The 15,889-nt window shown below is 40.6% G+C and overlaps 1 pseudogene; it reads right to left on the bottom strand.

Annotated features, from left to right (window-relative positions):
• Positions 1 to 7,269: 7,269 nt before the first annotated feature.
• On the bottom strand, positions 7,270 to 13,076 carry LOC125152551 (60S ribosomal protein L23-like; annotated as a pseudogene).
• Positions 13,077 to 15,889: the final 2,813 nt, after the last annotated feature.

The following is a 15,889-nucleotide window of genomic DNA, read 5'->3' as shown; positions in this document are numbered from 1 at the left end:
AGCAAGTTACAAAATAATCCATGTGATATTATACTTTTTAATTAAAGTTTGAGAGCTTGCAAAGTAAGAGTCTACATCACATATGGCTGCATACCCATATAGTACAAGTATGTAGCATTCACGAGTAGCATACACACCAACTTAAGTTTGTGGTTTCCTACTGGCAGTGATCAGAGAAAGAAACAGGGAATTTCAGTTGTAAATACATGTTCTGTTTTGGAAATAAAAATATATCTGAAACAAATATGTACAAGTTTAAGATTTGTTCAATCTGGGTAGTAGGTACACAGATATTTGTGTATATTTGAAATATTGTAATAAATTATGTTAAAGTCAACATGGCCAGAAAGGAAAGTTTAAAGGGTATTAATTGGAGAATATGGTGGCTTGAAAGAGTCCTCTTCCTTCTTTTTAAAGTAAATCTGACTGAGAATTCAGCATGCTCAAATGCTGCCAGGGTGGAGCTAGCAGAAAGGGCAATTGGTACAGTGTGATCTCTAAGGGGGGATCAGATGCCTGGATTCTAGAACAATGCTTCAGGAATCTGCCTCATATAGAAGAGGAGTCCTTCTTTCTTGATAAGAGGTGTGTAGAAGGAAACCAGGTGAATTTCTGAGTTTGGTACAGTTGAAGGTGTTCCCATTTGATACCTTGAGTCAACTCAGAGAGAGAGGACAGATGTTTGAGGAGCCTGAAAGGGGCTTGGTATCAACTGAGAGGTGCCATGGTGTTCTTGGCAAAGTGGGCCAAATGTGTGTCACGTGCTCCCCGTGTACCAAAGCCCTGTCTCTCCTTTCCTCAGCCAGTTAGCAGAACTTTTAGTGAAAGCTCTTCTGGAGGTGCCACAGCTTTTAGGTATGAGCCTGAATGGGCTGGTGGGAAGGCTGTCTGGTAGTAGTCACCTTTACGTGAGTACATCATCCCTGTACACAACCAAGGGCAAACTTAGTGGTTCTCAGATTTTACCTGGAAATATCGTTCCAATCTCTCACTATTTCTTTCTCCTCTCTTGGGAGGCTCTTTTTTTCTCCGTCCAAATAGAGTTTTGCTACATTGCCTCACCATTTTTTAATTTTATTTTTTAGTTTTTAAAATTTACATCCAAATTAGTTAGCATATAGTGAAACAAAAATAATATAAAAACAGGGAGGGGGACAAAGCAGAAGAGACTCATAAATATGGAGTCCATTGTCTCACCATTTTGCTACATGTGCCCATCCTGATCATAACACCAGGCTAAATGAAACTTTGGATCAAACAAGGTCCTTTGCTCCATCTGGGTCCCAGTGCCCAGCCCTGGTTTCTGGTCAGAGCAGGGGCTCGCTCATCACCAGGCAAATCTCACATCTTACCTCTCTCCTTTGTACAGCATAGCACTGCATCAATGTAGTCAGAAAATGAGACCCTCATCACCTCTTTAAGCCTTTGATCACATGATCCCCACTTATCCCATTAACAGAAACAAAATCAGCAATCAATAGTACTGATTGACCATTTTCTCCAAGACCTGGAAGACCATTATATTCATGAAATATTAAGCACCTCTTAGTCTGACAGTACTTGTTCACTTCTTACATAACTTTAATTGCTTTATATCCATGGCATTATGGAAATCATGCACCACTGCTCTGAGACTGTTTGAATAGTGTTCCCACATTCAAGTAACAGGTAAAAGCTATAGTTCCTGTATCACCTCAAATCTGTACAAGTCAGTAGTCTCAGATTTTAGTTTCATTCAGTTATATGATAACAGTCAACTCATGGGTTCTTTGATATTCATCTTATAGACTGATATCCCCTGACAGAAATTCTTGGGAAGAAAATACAGAAGTGATCAGTGTCCATAGACCACTGGGTCTAATGGTGGTCAGTATGCTTCTAGAACAGGGTTTCTCAATCTTGACACTAATGACATTTGGGGCTGGATAAATCTTTTTGTGTGAGTCTGTCTTGTGCATTGTAGGATGATTAACATATCTGTGGCCACTACCTACTAGATCTAGGTAGCATCCCCCCCAAATTGTGACAACCAAAATGTCTCCATACATTGCTAAATGTCCCCTGATCGAGAACTGCTGTTACAGAAGATTGTCTGAAACTGAGAGACAAACACAAATCAGTTAGGTGAACTTGATGTTGGAGGATTCATTAATTTAGAGAGATTGCAGGGAGGACCCATCTGTACTATAATTATGTTATTTGCCAGTGCTATCAGTTAATGCATTAACCAATGAGGCCTGAATGCTGGTGATTCTCAGGTTTTTGCCTTGATCTTCTTATTTCCTTGATTGATCCCTGTGTATCTCATTTACTTCTAAAGTTCTAGTGATTCTTGTAGGCTGGAGAATCCATACCAACCTAAACATTTCTGGTGAGCTCTGGACCAATAAACCCAATTTCTTATGGAATCTGGATGTTCTCTGAACACTTCAAACACAATTTTCTCCAGACAGATTTATTGCATTAGCCAGAAGGATATTTTGACACTAAAAATTTGATGATATTTTTCTTCTTCTTGAAACTTTTGTTCATACCCCATTACTCTCAAATAAAATCCAACCTGCTTAACACAATGGACAAGTCCCTTCATAATCTGCCTGTTGGTCCTCTTGTTTCTTACTAATACTTCTCCTTTCTCTGGCACTTTGCTCCAGCCTCACCCATGTTCTTTCTTGACTTCAAGCATTTGATCTGTTTCTCCCTTCTCCTGGCTCAGGCCTGCTGAATATTCCAGTTATAGCTTGGATATTACTTCCTCCTGAAGTATTCTTAGATCCCACAGATTGGGTCTGTAGCTTGGTCCTGTGTCTCTTCCTTTGTAGTGGAAAATTTTCCCAAGAGATTTACTTTTACTAAGAAGATCACATTTACCAGGGGCTCCATGTACTGCCCTCCATAAAGAGAAGAGGAAGATTAGGGCAGAGAGTCCAGTTTCCCTAGTTGAGGTCCCCATGGTCACTCATTGTGAATTTATGTTGTAGAGACTCTGAATTCTATTATGTTCCTCTGAAGAGTGTTGAGTCTTTTTCAATATCAGGCAGTTAAATTGCTGGCAGGACAAACAGAGTTATTGGAATCTAGGCTTTATGTTTTATTAGAGCTGGTGTGTTGCTTTACCCCTGGACCTAGGGAGCACTACTTAGTTTTGGGCAGAATCTTAACTTCTAAGGAATAATTATAGTATTTCAATGGAGTGCCTAAGATGTTTACCAAGTCCTTCTAACTGGCTAGGATACATACTTCAAATTTAGTCTCCCATGCACTGAAGAGGAGCTGACATAGGGCATCAGTCTTTCTACTGTGTTTCTTGGAGTTCCCACCGTTCATAGACAGTTTAGGGATGGACCAAGAGATGGGGGGAAGTTTCTAGAAAGATATGGGGACTCCCTCTTCTCTATAGCTTCTCTGGTTAAAGGATTTGCATCTTGAATTACCAGCCATTTTGGCAGTTTCAAACTCCCTCTCAAGTCAATATGACCATAGCTTTCAGCTTGTACCTTAGTGGCCAGCTTGTATGACTATGGTTCTCACTCTCTCCAGCACTTTTATTTCCAAGGAAAAAATTGCCCCATGTTCTGTCAACTTTTGAGTTCTTCCCAGTTCCCTGAAGTAACTATGCTTTATATTTTTCCCCCAGAGTTTATAATTGTTTTCTGGGAAAATTCTAACATTCCTGGAACTGGAAATCTTAAGAAATATTGAAAAGAATTTAAAAAAAGAATAAATAAATGAATGTGTAAGTTTTGTATTAATATCAAAAGCAACATAGGGAACTTCTAATTAATTGCATGTAAACATTGTACAAAACATATTTGTGGTTGATTGGAAATATTTTGGTCTCAATTATTTTAACTATACTTTGGGATTTTTATCTTTTCTTAAAAGTGTGTTGTAGAGACTGACTCAAACACAAAGTTTTGCTACCTCAATATTCCTTAATATTAGACAATAAATTAAAGCGTTTTTTTTTTGGAAGGCGAGTTGGTGAGCCAGCAGATCACCTAAGTACCTAATGTAACAGCAAACTCTAAGAGTGATTGATATTTTCTGTTTCCAATTCTTCTTTTCTTTATTTTCATAGCTACACTAAAACTGCAAGTGACCTACACATTGATAACCAAAATTGCCAATGATCAGTCTTTATTTAACTTGACTCTTTGTAATATTTTAATATTTTTAAAATATTTGCAATATTTAAGATGTTTTTCTCCAAAAACACTTTTTTGCTTGGCTTCCAGGAAAACCAGACTTTTCTAGTTTTTCTTCTACATTACTTCCCAGATCCCTTTGCCATTTTCTCTGTTTCTCTAATTGCTAAAATTAGAATGCCCCCAGGTAAAGTCTTTATACACAATTTCTTTTCTATTGACCTTTTGTCCCTCGGTAACTGTATCATGGCTTTAAATATCATCTATACAATGACAAATTCCCAACAGTCCTCTCATTTCCATCTCAGAAATCTCCTCTGAACTGTAGAATTGTATATCCAGCTACCTACTCTCCTTATTCATTCTGATATCTAATTAGGCATCTCAAACTCAACATGTCCAAAGTAGAACTATCTTCCTCCACCCCCTCACAACCTGGCAATTCTACAATCTTCTCCATATCGGTTGGTAGCAACTCCAATCTTTCATTTCTTTAGGCCAAAATTCTCAGAGTCACCCTTGACTACCCTCTTGGAAAGTACCCAAAATGCAGTCTTTCAGCAAATCTTGTTAGTTTACCTTCAAAATCTAACCAAAATTTCCTAGTCACCCCATCATTTCTAACCTAGGTTACTGCAGAAGTTTCCCAACTGGCCTCCTTGTTTGGCCCTTTACCTCTGTAGTCTACTCCAGAGTGATTATTTTTATTTATTTTTACTTCGTTGTCTTTATTAAACTGGACAATCCCCCAATTTGACTCAAGTGTAGAAAATACTATGTTTCCCAGACTTTGTTTTGGAGTATTAAAAATATCTGTATTGTACATATTAGGTTGTAAAGCATGCAACATGAAGGGTTTTGTGTGTGTGCGCGTGCGCGCGTGTGTGTGTGTGTTGTTTTGTTTTGTTTTGTTTTTTTTAGTTTTTATTTTAATTCCAGATTTCAAACTACATTGCAAAGCTGTTGTAATCAAAACAGTATGGTCCTGGCACAGTAATAGACACATAGATTAATGGAACAGAACAGAAAGCACAGAAATGAACTCACAACTATATGGTCAATTAATCTTTGACAAAGCAGGAAAGAATATATGATGAAAAAAGACAGTTTCTTCAATAAATTGTGTTGAGAACACAAGACAGCAACATGCAAAAGAAAGAAATGGGACCACTTTCTCACACCATACACAAAAATAATTCAAAATGGATTAAAGACCTAAATGGGAGACCTAAACTATATCCTAGAAGAGAACACAGGTAGTAACCTCTTTGACATTGGCCATGGCAAGTTTTTTTTTAGATATAGCTTCTGAGGGAAGGGAAACAAAAGCAAAAATAAACTATTGGGACTTCATAAAAAAAAAAACTTCTGCAAAATGATCATTATTTAAGGTACCCACTTGCTTCCCATCCATTCAGAGTAAAAGCTGAAGTCCATACAATGTCTACATGTTCTTCCCTACCATTCTCATCTCATGTACTATTCTCTCCTCTCTTGTTATGCCACACAGGTCTTCTTAAAGAGTCTAGGCACACTGCTGCCTCAGGGCCTTTGCACTGGCTGTTCACCATGCCTGGAATATTCTTCCTTTAACTTCCTTTGCTTCATCACCTTCTTCACAACTTTCTTAAAAATCCCTACCATATGATTGTGATGCTATTCCTGTCCACTCTATTTTAGTCATGTCTTTCCCTCCTCCCCTACCCTGTTTTTCCCGAAGCACTTATCATCATCTTACATCCTACATATTGTACTACACTTTCCTATTTATTGTCCACATTAACTGAGTAGACTCTAAGTTCCATAAGGGAAAGGATTCTAATCCTGGAATATAGATGAGTACCCAGTACAAGAAATTGACTCAATATCTATCTATCTATCGATTGATCTATCTACCTATCTATCATCTATTTTTATTTATATTGAAGTTAGTTAACATACAGTATAGTCTTTACTTCAGGAGTAAAACCCAGTGATTCATCTCTTACATATGTACTCAGTACTCATCCTGAAAAGTGCCCTCCTTAAGTTCCATCACCCACTTAACTCACCCCCCATAACCTCCCACTCCAACAACCCCCAATCTGTTCTCTATATTTAAGAGTCTCTTATGATTTGCCTCCCTCTCTGTTTTTATTTTTCCCTACTCTCCCCCATGTTCATCTGTTGGGTTTCTCAAATTCCACATATGAGTGAAATCTTATGATATCTGTCTTTCTCTGACTGACTTATTTCGCTTAGCATAATACCCTCCAGTTTTATTCACATTGTTGCAAATGGTAAGATTTCATTATTTTTCATTGTCAAGGAGTATCCCATTGTATAACTTCGTTGTATCGAATAGTATCCCATTGTCTAACCCTCAGCCCAGAGAGAAGGCCAACTCTCTCCCCAAAGACCTGGACCAGCCTACATACAACTTCTTCTGCTGGGAAAGTTCAAATGCCCTGAACCTCTGGATATCCACATAGTTCTAAAACCAAATTAATTAGTTAAGAGTGGGTCCTGTGGCAAAACCTCTCCCACAGTCACAAGGTCTGGACACGACTCCCAGGTTGAAGGCAGAGGATGTGTCTCTGAGACACTCTCTCTGAATGGATTCAGGGAAGGACTTATTTCTAAAAAAAAAGGTGCAAAGAAGTGTAAAGGTGTATATGGAAAGAAAGAGCTCTTCAGACATTGGAAGGGAATTATGTGGAGAAGGCAGTGCCCAGCACAATCTTCTAACAACCTGGCTGTGTGAAAAAGAAGAAACATCTGAAGGCTTAGGGAAAAAATCCCTCTAACAGTCTCCATGTGGGAGCCCTATCAGCAACAGGCATGTCTTCTTCTTTCAGAAGGACTGGAGAGCCCTGGAGCTTTGTCTGCTTTCTTGCTTTTCCCATCAGGGAGTGGAGTGAACAGTGACTGTGCTGCACTGTGAGTTGAGCCCAGCTGTAGATCCAAAGTGTGAGAATGGGCATTGGTGTGATCTTCCTCTAAAGGGCTCTTTCCTTGAGCCTACTGCTCCTGTGTGAACTGTCTGCTTTGCAGGATGAAGTCACTGCATTTATACAGGCTATTGAGACAAGCTGGCTCCCATCCACCCCACCCACATTCCAGAGAAAGCCTACCACCAAGCTTAGGGATCGGAGGGCTTCTCCTTTGGGATACCAGATGGTGATGGCTGTAACTGAGTGCAGAACAGAGTGGGAATCATCTGCCCATCCCTTGGTGCTGGCTGAGTGAGTCCCAGCTTCTTGGCTCCAAAGGGTGAAGAAAGATATAGCTACAAGTGCAGTAAGGGGAAGGGAATGGCCACATAGGAGACCAAAGTTGGTTTGCCATTTCCATCCAATGGGAATGTAATCAATGTAGAAAGATGTTTAACTTCATTTCTCCTCTGCCCAGAAAATGGGCTACCTCCCTCCTAATACCTCTGGCTCAGCCTCCACACAAACAGTTCTCAACCAGATCTCTTCCAATGCCTTAGGGCTTTGGATGCCCATGTAGTCCTGAAACCAAAATTCCAGGGACACTGTGTCTCAACCTATCTCACAGTCAAAACGGCTGGACCAGATTCGACATTTGCAAGCAGAAGATATTACTCTGGAAAACTGAATTTATATGCACCTCAAGAAAAAACCTAGATTGATAATAAAGCAATGTGGTGAAAATGGATACATGCAAGGCCAGAGTTCTTCATTATGGGTGAGAATTGGATAGTGTTGAGAATGGACTGACTAGCAGAATGTATTAGCAAGGTGGCTGCGTCATGAATCAGAAGAATCTTGTGTGGGTTTTGGCTAAGGAGTACTCTACAGGCTGTCTCTTGGCTCCCTGTGAGCAAGAGGCCCACATTCTACCTTAAGAAAGTGAGGGAAACCTTTGGCTTTTGTCATGTTTCTGCCCCTAAGATCAGTAGATAGGAGCAAGGGTGATTCTGGGGTATATATCAATTACATATCATCAGTTGATGGACATATTTTCCATACCTTGACTATTGTCAATAGCATTGCTATGAATATTGGGGTACATGTGCCCCTATGAATCAGCACTCCTGTATCCTTTGGATAAATTCCTGGTAGTGCAATTGCTAGGGTGTAGGGTAGCTTTATTTTTAATTTTTTGAGGAAATTCCACACTGTTTTCCAGAGTGGTTGCACCCACCAGTTTTCATTTTCACCAACAGTGCAAAAGGTTTCCCCTATCTCCACATCCTCACCAACATCTGCTGTTTCCTCAATTGTTAATTTTAGTCATTCTGACAGGTGTGAGGTTGATTTATATTTTCCTGATGATGAGTGATGTTGAACATCTGTTTTCCATCTGGATATCTTCTTTGGAAAAGTGTCTATTCATGTATTCTGCTCATTTCTTCACTGTATTATGAACTTCCCAGTTCATATGAACTTCCCAGTAGTTCATTTTTGCTTTTGTTTCCCTTGCCTCCAGAGACATGTTGAGTAAGAAGTTGCTGTGGCCTACGTCAAAGAGGTTGCTGCCTGTTTTCTTCTGTAGGATTTTGATCGTTTCCTGTCTCACTTTTAGGTCTTTGATTCATTTTAAATTTATTTTTGTGTGTGGTGTAAGAAAGTGGTCCAGTTTCATTTTTCTGCATGTTGTTGTCCAGTTCTTCCAGCACCATTTGCTAAAGAGACTGTCTTTTTTCCATTGGATACTTTTTCCTGCTTTGTTGAAGATCAGTTGGCTATATAATTGTGGATCCATTTCTGGGTTCTCTATTCTATCCTATTGATCTATGTGTCTGTTTTTATGCCAATACCATGCTGTCTTGATGATTACAGCTTTGTAATACAGGTTAAAGTCTGGAACTGTGGTGCTTCCAGCTTTGGTTTTCTTTTTCAACATTACTTTAGGTATGTGGAGTCTTTTGTGGTTCCATACACATTTTAGGACTGTTTGTTCTAGTTCTGTGAAGAATGCTGGTGTTATTTTGCTAGGAATTAGATTGAATGTGTAAATTGCTTTGGGTAGTATTAACATTTTAACAATATTTAACAAATATCCAATTTTTCCCATTTCTTTGTGTCATCTTCAGTTTCTTTCATAAGTTTTCTATGGTTTTAGTGTACATATCTTTTACCTCTCTGGTTAGGTTTATTCCTAGATATCTTATAGGTTTTGGTGCAATTGTAAATGGGATCAATTCCTTAATATCTCTTTCTGTAGCTTCATTATTGGTGTATAGAAATGCAACCGATTTCTGTACATTGATTTTATATCCTGAAACTTTGCTAATTCATGTGTCAGATCTAGAAGGCTTTTGGTGGAGTCTTTTGGGTTTTCTACATAGAGTATCATGTCATCTGTGAAGAGTGAAAGTTTGACTTCTTCTTTGCCAATTTGGATGCCTTTTATTTTGTTTTGTTGTCTGATTGCTGAGACTAGGACTTCCAATACTATGTTGAATAACGTCATGAGAGTGGACAACCCTGTCGTGTTCCTAATACTAGGGGGAAAGCTCTCAGTATTTCCCCATTGAAGATGATATTATCTGTTGGCCTTTTATATATGGCTTTTATGATGTTAAGTTATGTTCTTCTATCCTGAATTTCTTGGGGGTTTTTATCAAGAAAAGATGCTGTATTTTGTCAAATGCCTTTTCTGCATCTATTGATGGGATCCTATGGTTCTTAAACTTTTATATAAACATTGTATATATATATATATATATATATATATATATATATATAATAAGAATTGACCAAAAACAAATCAGAAACTCTGAGTCTGATTCCAAAAGAAAAAAAAAGAAGAGGGAGGAAAGAAAAAGAAAAAAAAACCCAAAAAAACAAAAACCACAACAAAAAAGGAAACAGTTGTCTGTTGATAGCTGTGCTGGTCTGGAAGAGAGACTGGCTGTGTTGAGTCAGTCAGACCCACTCAAGTAAGAAGTTGCCAGGCAAGGAGGGGAGGAGTTTGATGTAAGCAGGTCCTGCCTCCACGGGGGCCTGCCTCTGTGCTGCTCTCTGAAGTCCCACCATGCTGGTGTTGGAAGGGAAAATGGCGACGCTCCAATCTCTCCTCCTTGGACCAGGCATCTCAACCCACACTGTTCAGGTAGCCCTCAGAGAATAGAGGATGGTCAACTTGTCCTGCTCCACAGTTCTGCACTTTCTAGGTGCTCAGCTGGGATTCAAAACAAGAAATCTTAAAGGACCCAGCTCCGTGTAGCTCCTCTCCCCTGTTCCAGAGTAGAGCCACTCCACTCTGCTGATAAAAGGCTTTTGGCTGATACCTGCAAGGCCTATTGTCCTTGGGGAGGCAATAAACCCTTTTCCCAAAGTACTCCAGGAAGGGGACTGTTGTCTCTCAGTGTGCCTCTGAGATCACTACACTGGGCTATACATACCGGGGCTGGCTCCCTCCTCCCCAGGAGTGTGTGCCCTGGCTTCCAGTTCTGTTCCAGAGGAAATCATGCACTTTGAAACCTTGGAGTTTCAGCTACTAAGGCTGTTTGAAAAAAAAGAAACTGGCACTCTCCGTACTTCTCATTCCCCTGTCTGTGGTCCAGAAAGGTTTTCCTCTTGTGCTAATCAATGCTGCATTTTCACAACCCTTCTCTCTTTCTCTCCCTGGTCTCTCCACAGAAAGGGTTCCCTCTCCTCTGTGCCTATGCTGTTTTATTTCCCCAAATTCACATACACACATCTCAATCTTGCCAAGCTGTCTCCCTCCAACTGTGGAGATCCTTCTGCCACTACACAGATTGATTTCCTGGGAGTTCCAAATGATATCCCCTCAATACAGCTGTGTTTGAGGGATGAGAAAATCCTGGTTCCCCTACTTCTGTGCCACCTTAACTCCATCCTCAATAAACATTTATTGAATGACTACTAATGCATTATATTTAGGTTGATATAAAGCAACTAGATTCTTAGGTGCATGGTGGTTAGGTACTGAAAGAGATGACTCTTGATGAACATATAATGGCTTATGGGAAAACAGAGGATCCAAAGAAACGAAACTCAAACCAAGGAGGCTCACAGATTCCTCTTCAGCTTCAGCAGCATTCTTGTTACAACACTTCTATTCTTTCCCCCTTTGGATGCTGACTTGTATTTCTGTTAGAACATATGCAGGAAGCAACTGTTTTTTGCCTATTTTCTCCTCACTGTGATAATAGCACCTTGCTTTTCTCTGAGGGCATTACCCATCCTCAGAGTTCAGTCCATGACTTTTGGATGGAGCCATGATCTTCTTTCCCCAGGCTCTTGGAGTGAGTCATGGACCAGTCCTGGGCAATGAAATATTCCATCTCCCTGAATGGCTATTAGATTAGGGATGGCTTCATAATTCAAGTTGATCCAGTTAGAACAAGCAAATTCTGAGATATTTGCTAGAAGCATAAGAGAAACTTTTTTTTGTGATTGTAGTAAGACTAATGTAAACTTGACCTATAGGAATCTATCATGTAGAGACAGTCTATCTGAGAATAAAGCCAACATAGGAAAGGAGAGTAGAGAGATACAGACTGATTTCTGACAATAATGTTTAATCTCCTGGATCCATCTATCCTTAAACCCATCCCAAGCTATTCAGTTATATGAGCCAATAAATTCCCTTTTTTGATTGAGTTGAAAGAGGTTATGTCACTTATAACCAAAGAGTCCTGAGACAGTACTTAGTAATTTTGCCATCAGTTTCTTATGTTCATGGCACTTCCAACTTCCATAGAAGCCTGTTGGGTTCATCTTTGCATCTCCAGTTGCACTCGTAGTGATCCAGGTAGGAGGCGCTTAATAAATAAATACTGAGATGCATGGATGATGGATGGATGCATGGATAAGGAGAAATGTCTTGGTTCAAATTGTTTATGCTTTATTTTATTTTTTAAATATGAAATTTATTGTCAAATTGGTTTCCATACAACACCCAGTGCTCATCCCAACAGGTAAAGCAGGGACTGTAGTTTATCAAATGAAATCTGTAATTGTATGTCCTGTGTCTATAAATTCAATATACTTGAAGGAAAATATTCTTTCAGTTAGTGAAATTTTTAAAAACCATTTTGAAAACGAGTTTCTGGATTATCTTCTGGGGCTAATACTATCAATGATAAAAATCCGTTACGAGTAGGAAGGCTGTGACAGGATAGTAGAGATTCTGGGATTCTGGCTGGTTTCTTAAGAAATGATATGAATGTATAAGAATGGTTAATTACAGCCAACAAGGGGGAGGTGGTTGTGACTTAAGCTGGTTTGTAGGGTGTGGTTTTGTTTTCTTGTAACTCCTAGAGGCTGTCTGGGGTATAGATGTCACAGATCAGATTGCTCAGTAATCTGATAGTTATTTATACATCCTATTAGTGTACTTTGAATTAAAGACCACTACTTCTTTAGTTTCCTCATATTGAGAGTGCTTGCTATAGTGGTCCCTAGATCTTCCTTCACAACTTTTTTGTGAATGTATGATTATGATAAAATGCCTTTTTATTTTTATTTTTATTATTTTGGGGGGAGCAAATAATTTTTAATTTTTTTTAAAGCAAATACACCAAAGAATCGTGCAATGCTGCTAGCACTGGATGCAATCCTGACCCCCAAGTCTGCACACTTCTTTGTAGCTGGTCCTGTGATAGCAGAAGCTTTCATTTCACCTTTGTTGTTTACTATGATCCCTGTGATATCCTCAAATAGAGAAACATGCCTTCTTTTCTCCGGTATGAATCTCGTTGTCGAATTACCACTGCTGGATGTAACTTCTTTCTCAACTCTGGTTTGCCTTTGTTCACTGTGGCCATCACCATGTCCCCCACAGCAGCAGCAGGAAGTCTGTTCAGTCGCCTTGATCCCCCTTCACAGAGACGACACACAGATTTTTGTCTCCTGTGTTATCAGCATAGTTGATATTGCCTCCTGCCAGAAGACCCAGAGAAATTTGGAATTTCCCACTGGACCACACACTATGTCCTCGCTTTGACATCTTGAACACCAGAAAAGGACAGAAAAAGCAAAATGTTTTTTAACTAATTGCTTAAATGGAATTATTTTACATCGTTTTGCATATTAAAATGGATACCTCATTCAAAGGCTTAATTTATTCCTCAGCCTCCATTAAATCCCTTGTTTTAATGTTAAATTAATGTTAACTTAATTTTCAAATACCACCAAAAAGCCTGTGGTAGCTTTGTTAGTGATAAACTCATTCTAACGCTGTCAATTTTCTCTTATTCTTTGTTCAAATGTTCTTGCCACCAGAAAAACATAAGCAAGACTTTCCTCTAGGCAGACTCATTTTGCTTCCATGCATTCTTCTGTGTTTCCTTGGCCTCAGGATGGCTGATGTTGTTGGGGCAGGTTTTAGGAAAGTCCAAAGTTGTGACAGAATGATGTTGGAACCATTGCCTCCTTGGCTGCAGGTGTGATGAGGTTGCATGAAACCAGGCTCCTTGAAAGTGACTAGCACTTTCCCTGTTCCTGAGAGGCATCTGCTTTCTTATGGCTCGCATTTCCTCAGACTTTGCAAGTCAGGTCTGTGACCACTGAATGGGAAGGAGGATTGCTAGTCCTCTTCCCAGAGGCTGACCTGTGACAGGAACTGTGACTGACCTGTTCGGGGCAGCCATCCAACTGCCTATAGGACCAGCACATGAAAAGCTGATGAGTGAAGTGGCTGTTTGGCAGCAGGAGACTACATACCCTGCAGAGCAAACGGTTGCAGTTAGCTCTGTGCATTCCCAGAGCGGTTGGGTCTTCCTGAGATGTCAATTTTGAACTCTTTTTTTTTTTTTTTTGAGGTGGGGGAGGTGGGGGGAGGAAGGAACAGAGAGATTTAGAGTCCCAATTAGGCTCCACACTGTCAGTGCAGAGACCAATGTGGGGCTCCATCTCAGGAACTGCGAGATCATGACCTGAGCTGAAATCAAGAGTCAGACGCTTAACAAACTGAGCCACCCAGGCATCCCTCCAATTTTGAACCTCTGTATGCAGGTACCTAAATCGAAAATATTAGCAACTAACCCAATATTTTATAAAACTCGGTGCAGCACTGTGTGACCTTTCCTTTGTCTCTCACACTTAGTGGCTGAGTTCTAGCCCTGTGGAGCCCTGCTCCTCTGTCCTTGGTCTGCTCCTTTAGAACCTCACCCCCTCTCTGGCCTGCTGTGTGAGTTTGGCAGTCATTTGGCTTCTGTGTCTAAGTTCATTCTCTAAGAACACTTCAGCCCTCCCAGTAATCGAGGGATAATTATAACCATCATGATGCCACCTCCAAGGACTGGGATGAAAATTAATGAAATGCTTCTCACATGCTCTCAAGCAACTTCAGAAGAAGTTGCTACTTTCTCACAGAATGTTATTCATCCCCTACCAGGTGGAAATTAGAGAACTAATAGGGCAATGTTTCTGGAAGCTTGGCAAGCCTACCATCTGCATCAGGATCCCCTGGGGGAGACAAGGGATTGAGTGGGGGAGGGACTTCCTCCTTGAAATGCAGGTTCCCAGCTCTACTCCACTCCCACAAAATCAGATCCTGAGAGAATGGGGCTTGGGAACTTATGTTTTAACAAGCACACTCTCACCCCCAGGTGGCATTAATGTAATTAAAGTTTGGGCAGGACTTCTGAGCCTTCAGAGGAAAGTGAAGGGGAATTGCTATGAAAAAAAGCTTTGGGTGAAAAGGGGGCATCTCACTCAGCTTCCTTGAGCCTGTGAAAATGGCTTAGTAAGACATTGGAATTATTTAAAATAGAACAAAAGGATAAGCCTGGAGATTTTAGGTGGTAAATATAGGTAGTGTGGACAGTTTATGGAGACCTAGAGAGCGGGGTTCAAATTCAGGAATGAGGCCAGAGAAAACTTACTTTTCATCTCTGAGCTTCAGTCTCCCCATATGGTTCAAGGATGAAAAGCTAGGGGTACAACTCTCCCATAGGAGTTTCTTGGGATCAGGGTACCCACATTTAAGCCAGGAAAATGGACTGTGGGTGTGGCTATTGCTACCTGGATCTGCGTGGAATCAAATAGATAAGAAATAAATAGATCTTCCAGAGAGTTCTGCTACCAAAAGAATCACTGACCAGAACAAATAGAGGCCAAGGCTGTTTGCAACTTAACCCTTAAGCCTCCTCTGGCCAGGAAGCAGGCTGAGAAAACTAAACACTTTCCCCAAGTAGAGCATATTCTCTGTTGCCTTTTTTAGAGATGGACAAGAACAGCAGAACAGAAAGGACCTGAAACAAAGGGCTGCAGAAAGCAAGGCCCTAGGGGCCCTCTTGAGGAGCAGGATTGGTGTGCACCCAGTAGGGCAGCTGGAGTGTGCAATGGGTCCATCCCTGTTCCACAGCTGTATGTGGGGTAACAGAGGCTGCTCCTGCCCACAGAGACAGCCCCAGGAGATGGCCTCCCATTGATGCCTTGAGGGGGTGGGCCATCTCCCCTGGGTAAGGAGTGTGTGTTCCCCACACGAGAGGAAAGCAAACTTCACATCTGTTACTAGGGGAAAGGCTTAGATGAGAGGATTAGCTTGTTGTTCATGATTATTTGCTTCCCCTCCTGGGGTGGAGGAAATGGGAAGGGGAAAGTGGGGATTATTCTTCCCTTTCCAGGGATGTTAGGCTTTGGCCAGTGAACTGGGAGTGGATAACTTCTGTTATTTCAGAGCAGAAGCCATGTCTGTTCTCCCTTTGCCAGCACAATTGGCAAAGCTCCAGATAGGACATGCCACTATAACCAAGGCAGAGAAGGAGGGTTGCAGGATCCATGGCTGCCTCCAGTGATCGGGAGTGGGAGCAAGAC

This window comes from Prionailurus viverrinus, chromosome E2 (assembly GCF_022837055.1).
Source record: "Prionailurus viverrinus isolate Anna chromosome E2, UM_Priviv_1.0, whole genome shotgun sequence".
Taxonomy (NCBI): Eukaryota; Metazoa; Chordata; class Mammalia; order Carnivora; family Felidae; genus Prionailurus; species Prionailurus viverrinus.
Note: the sequence above shows the minus strand (reverse complement) of the source record. Positions and strands in the feature narration are given on the sequence as shown.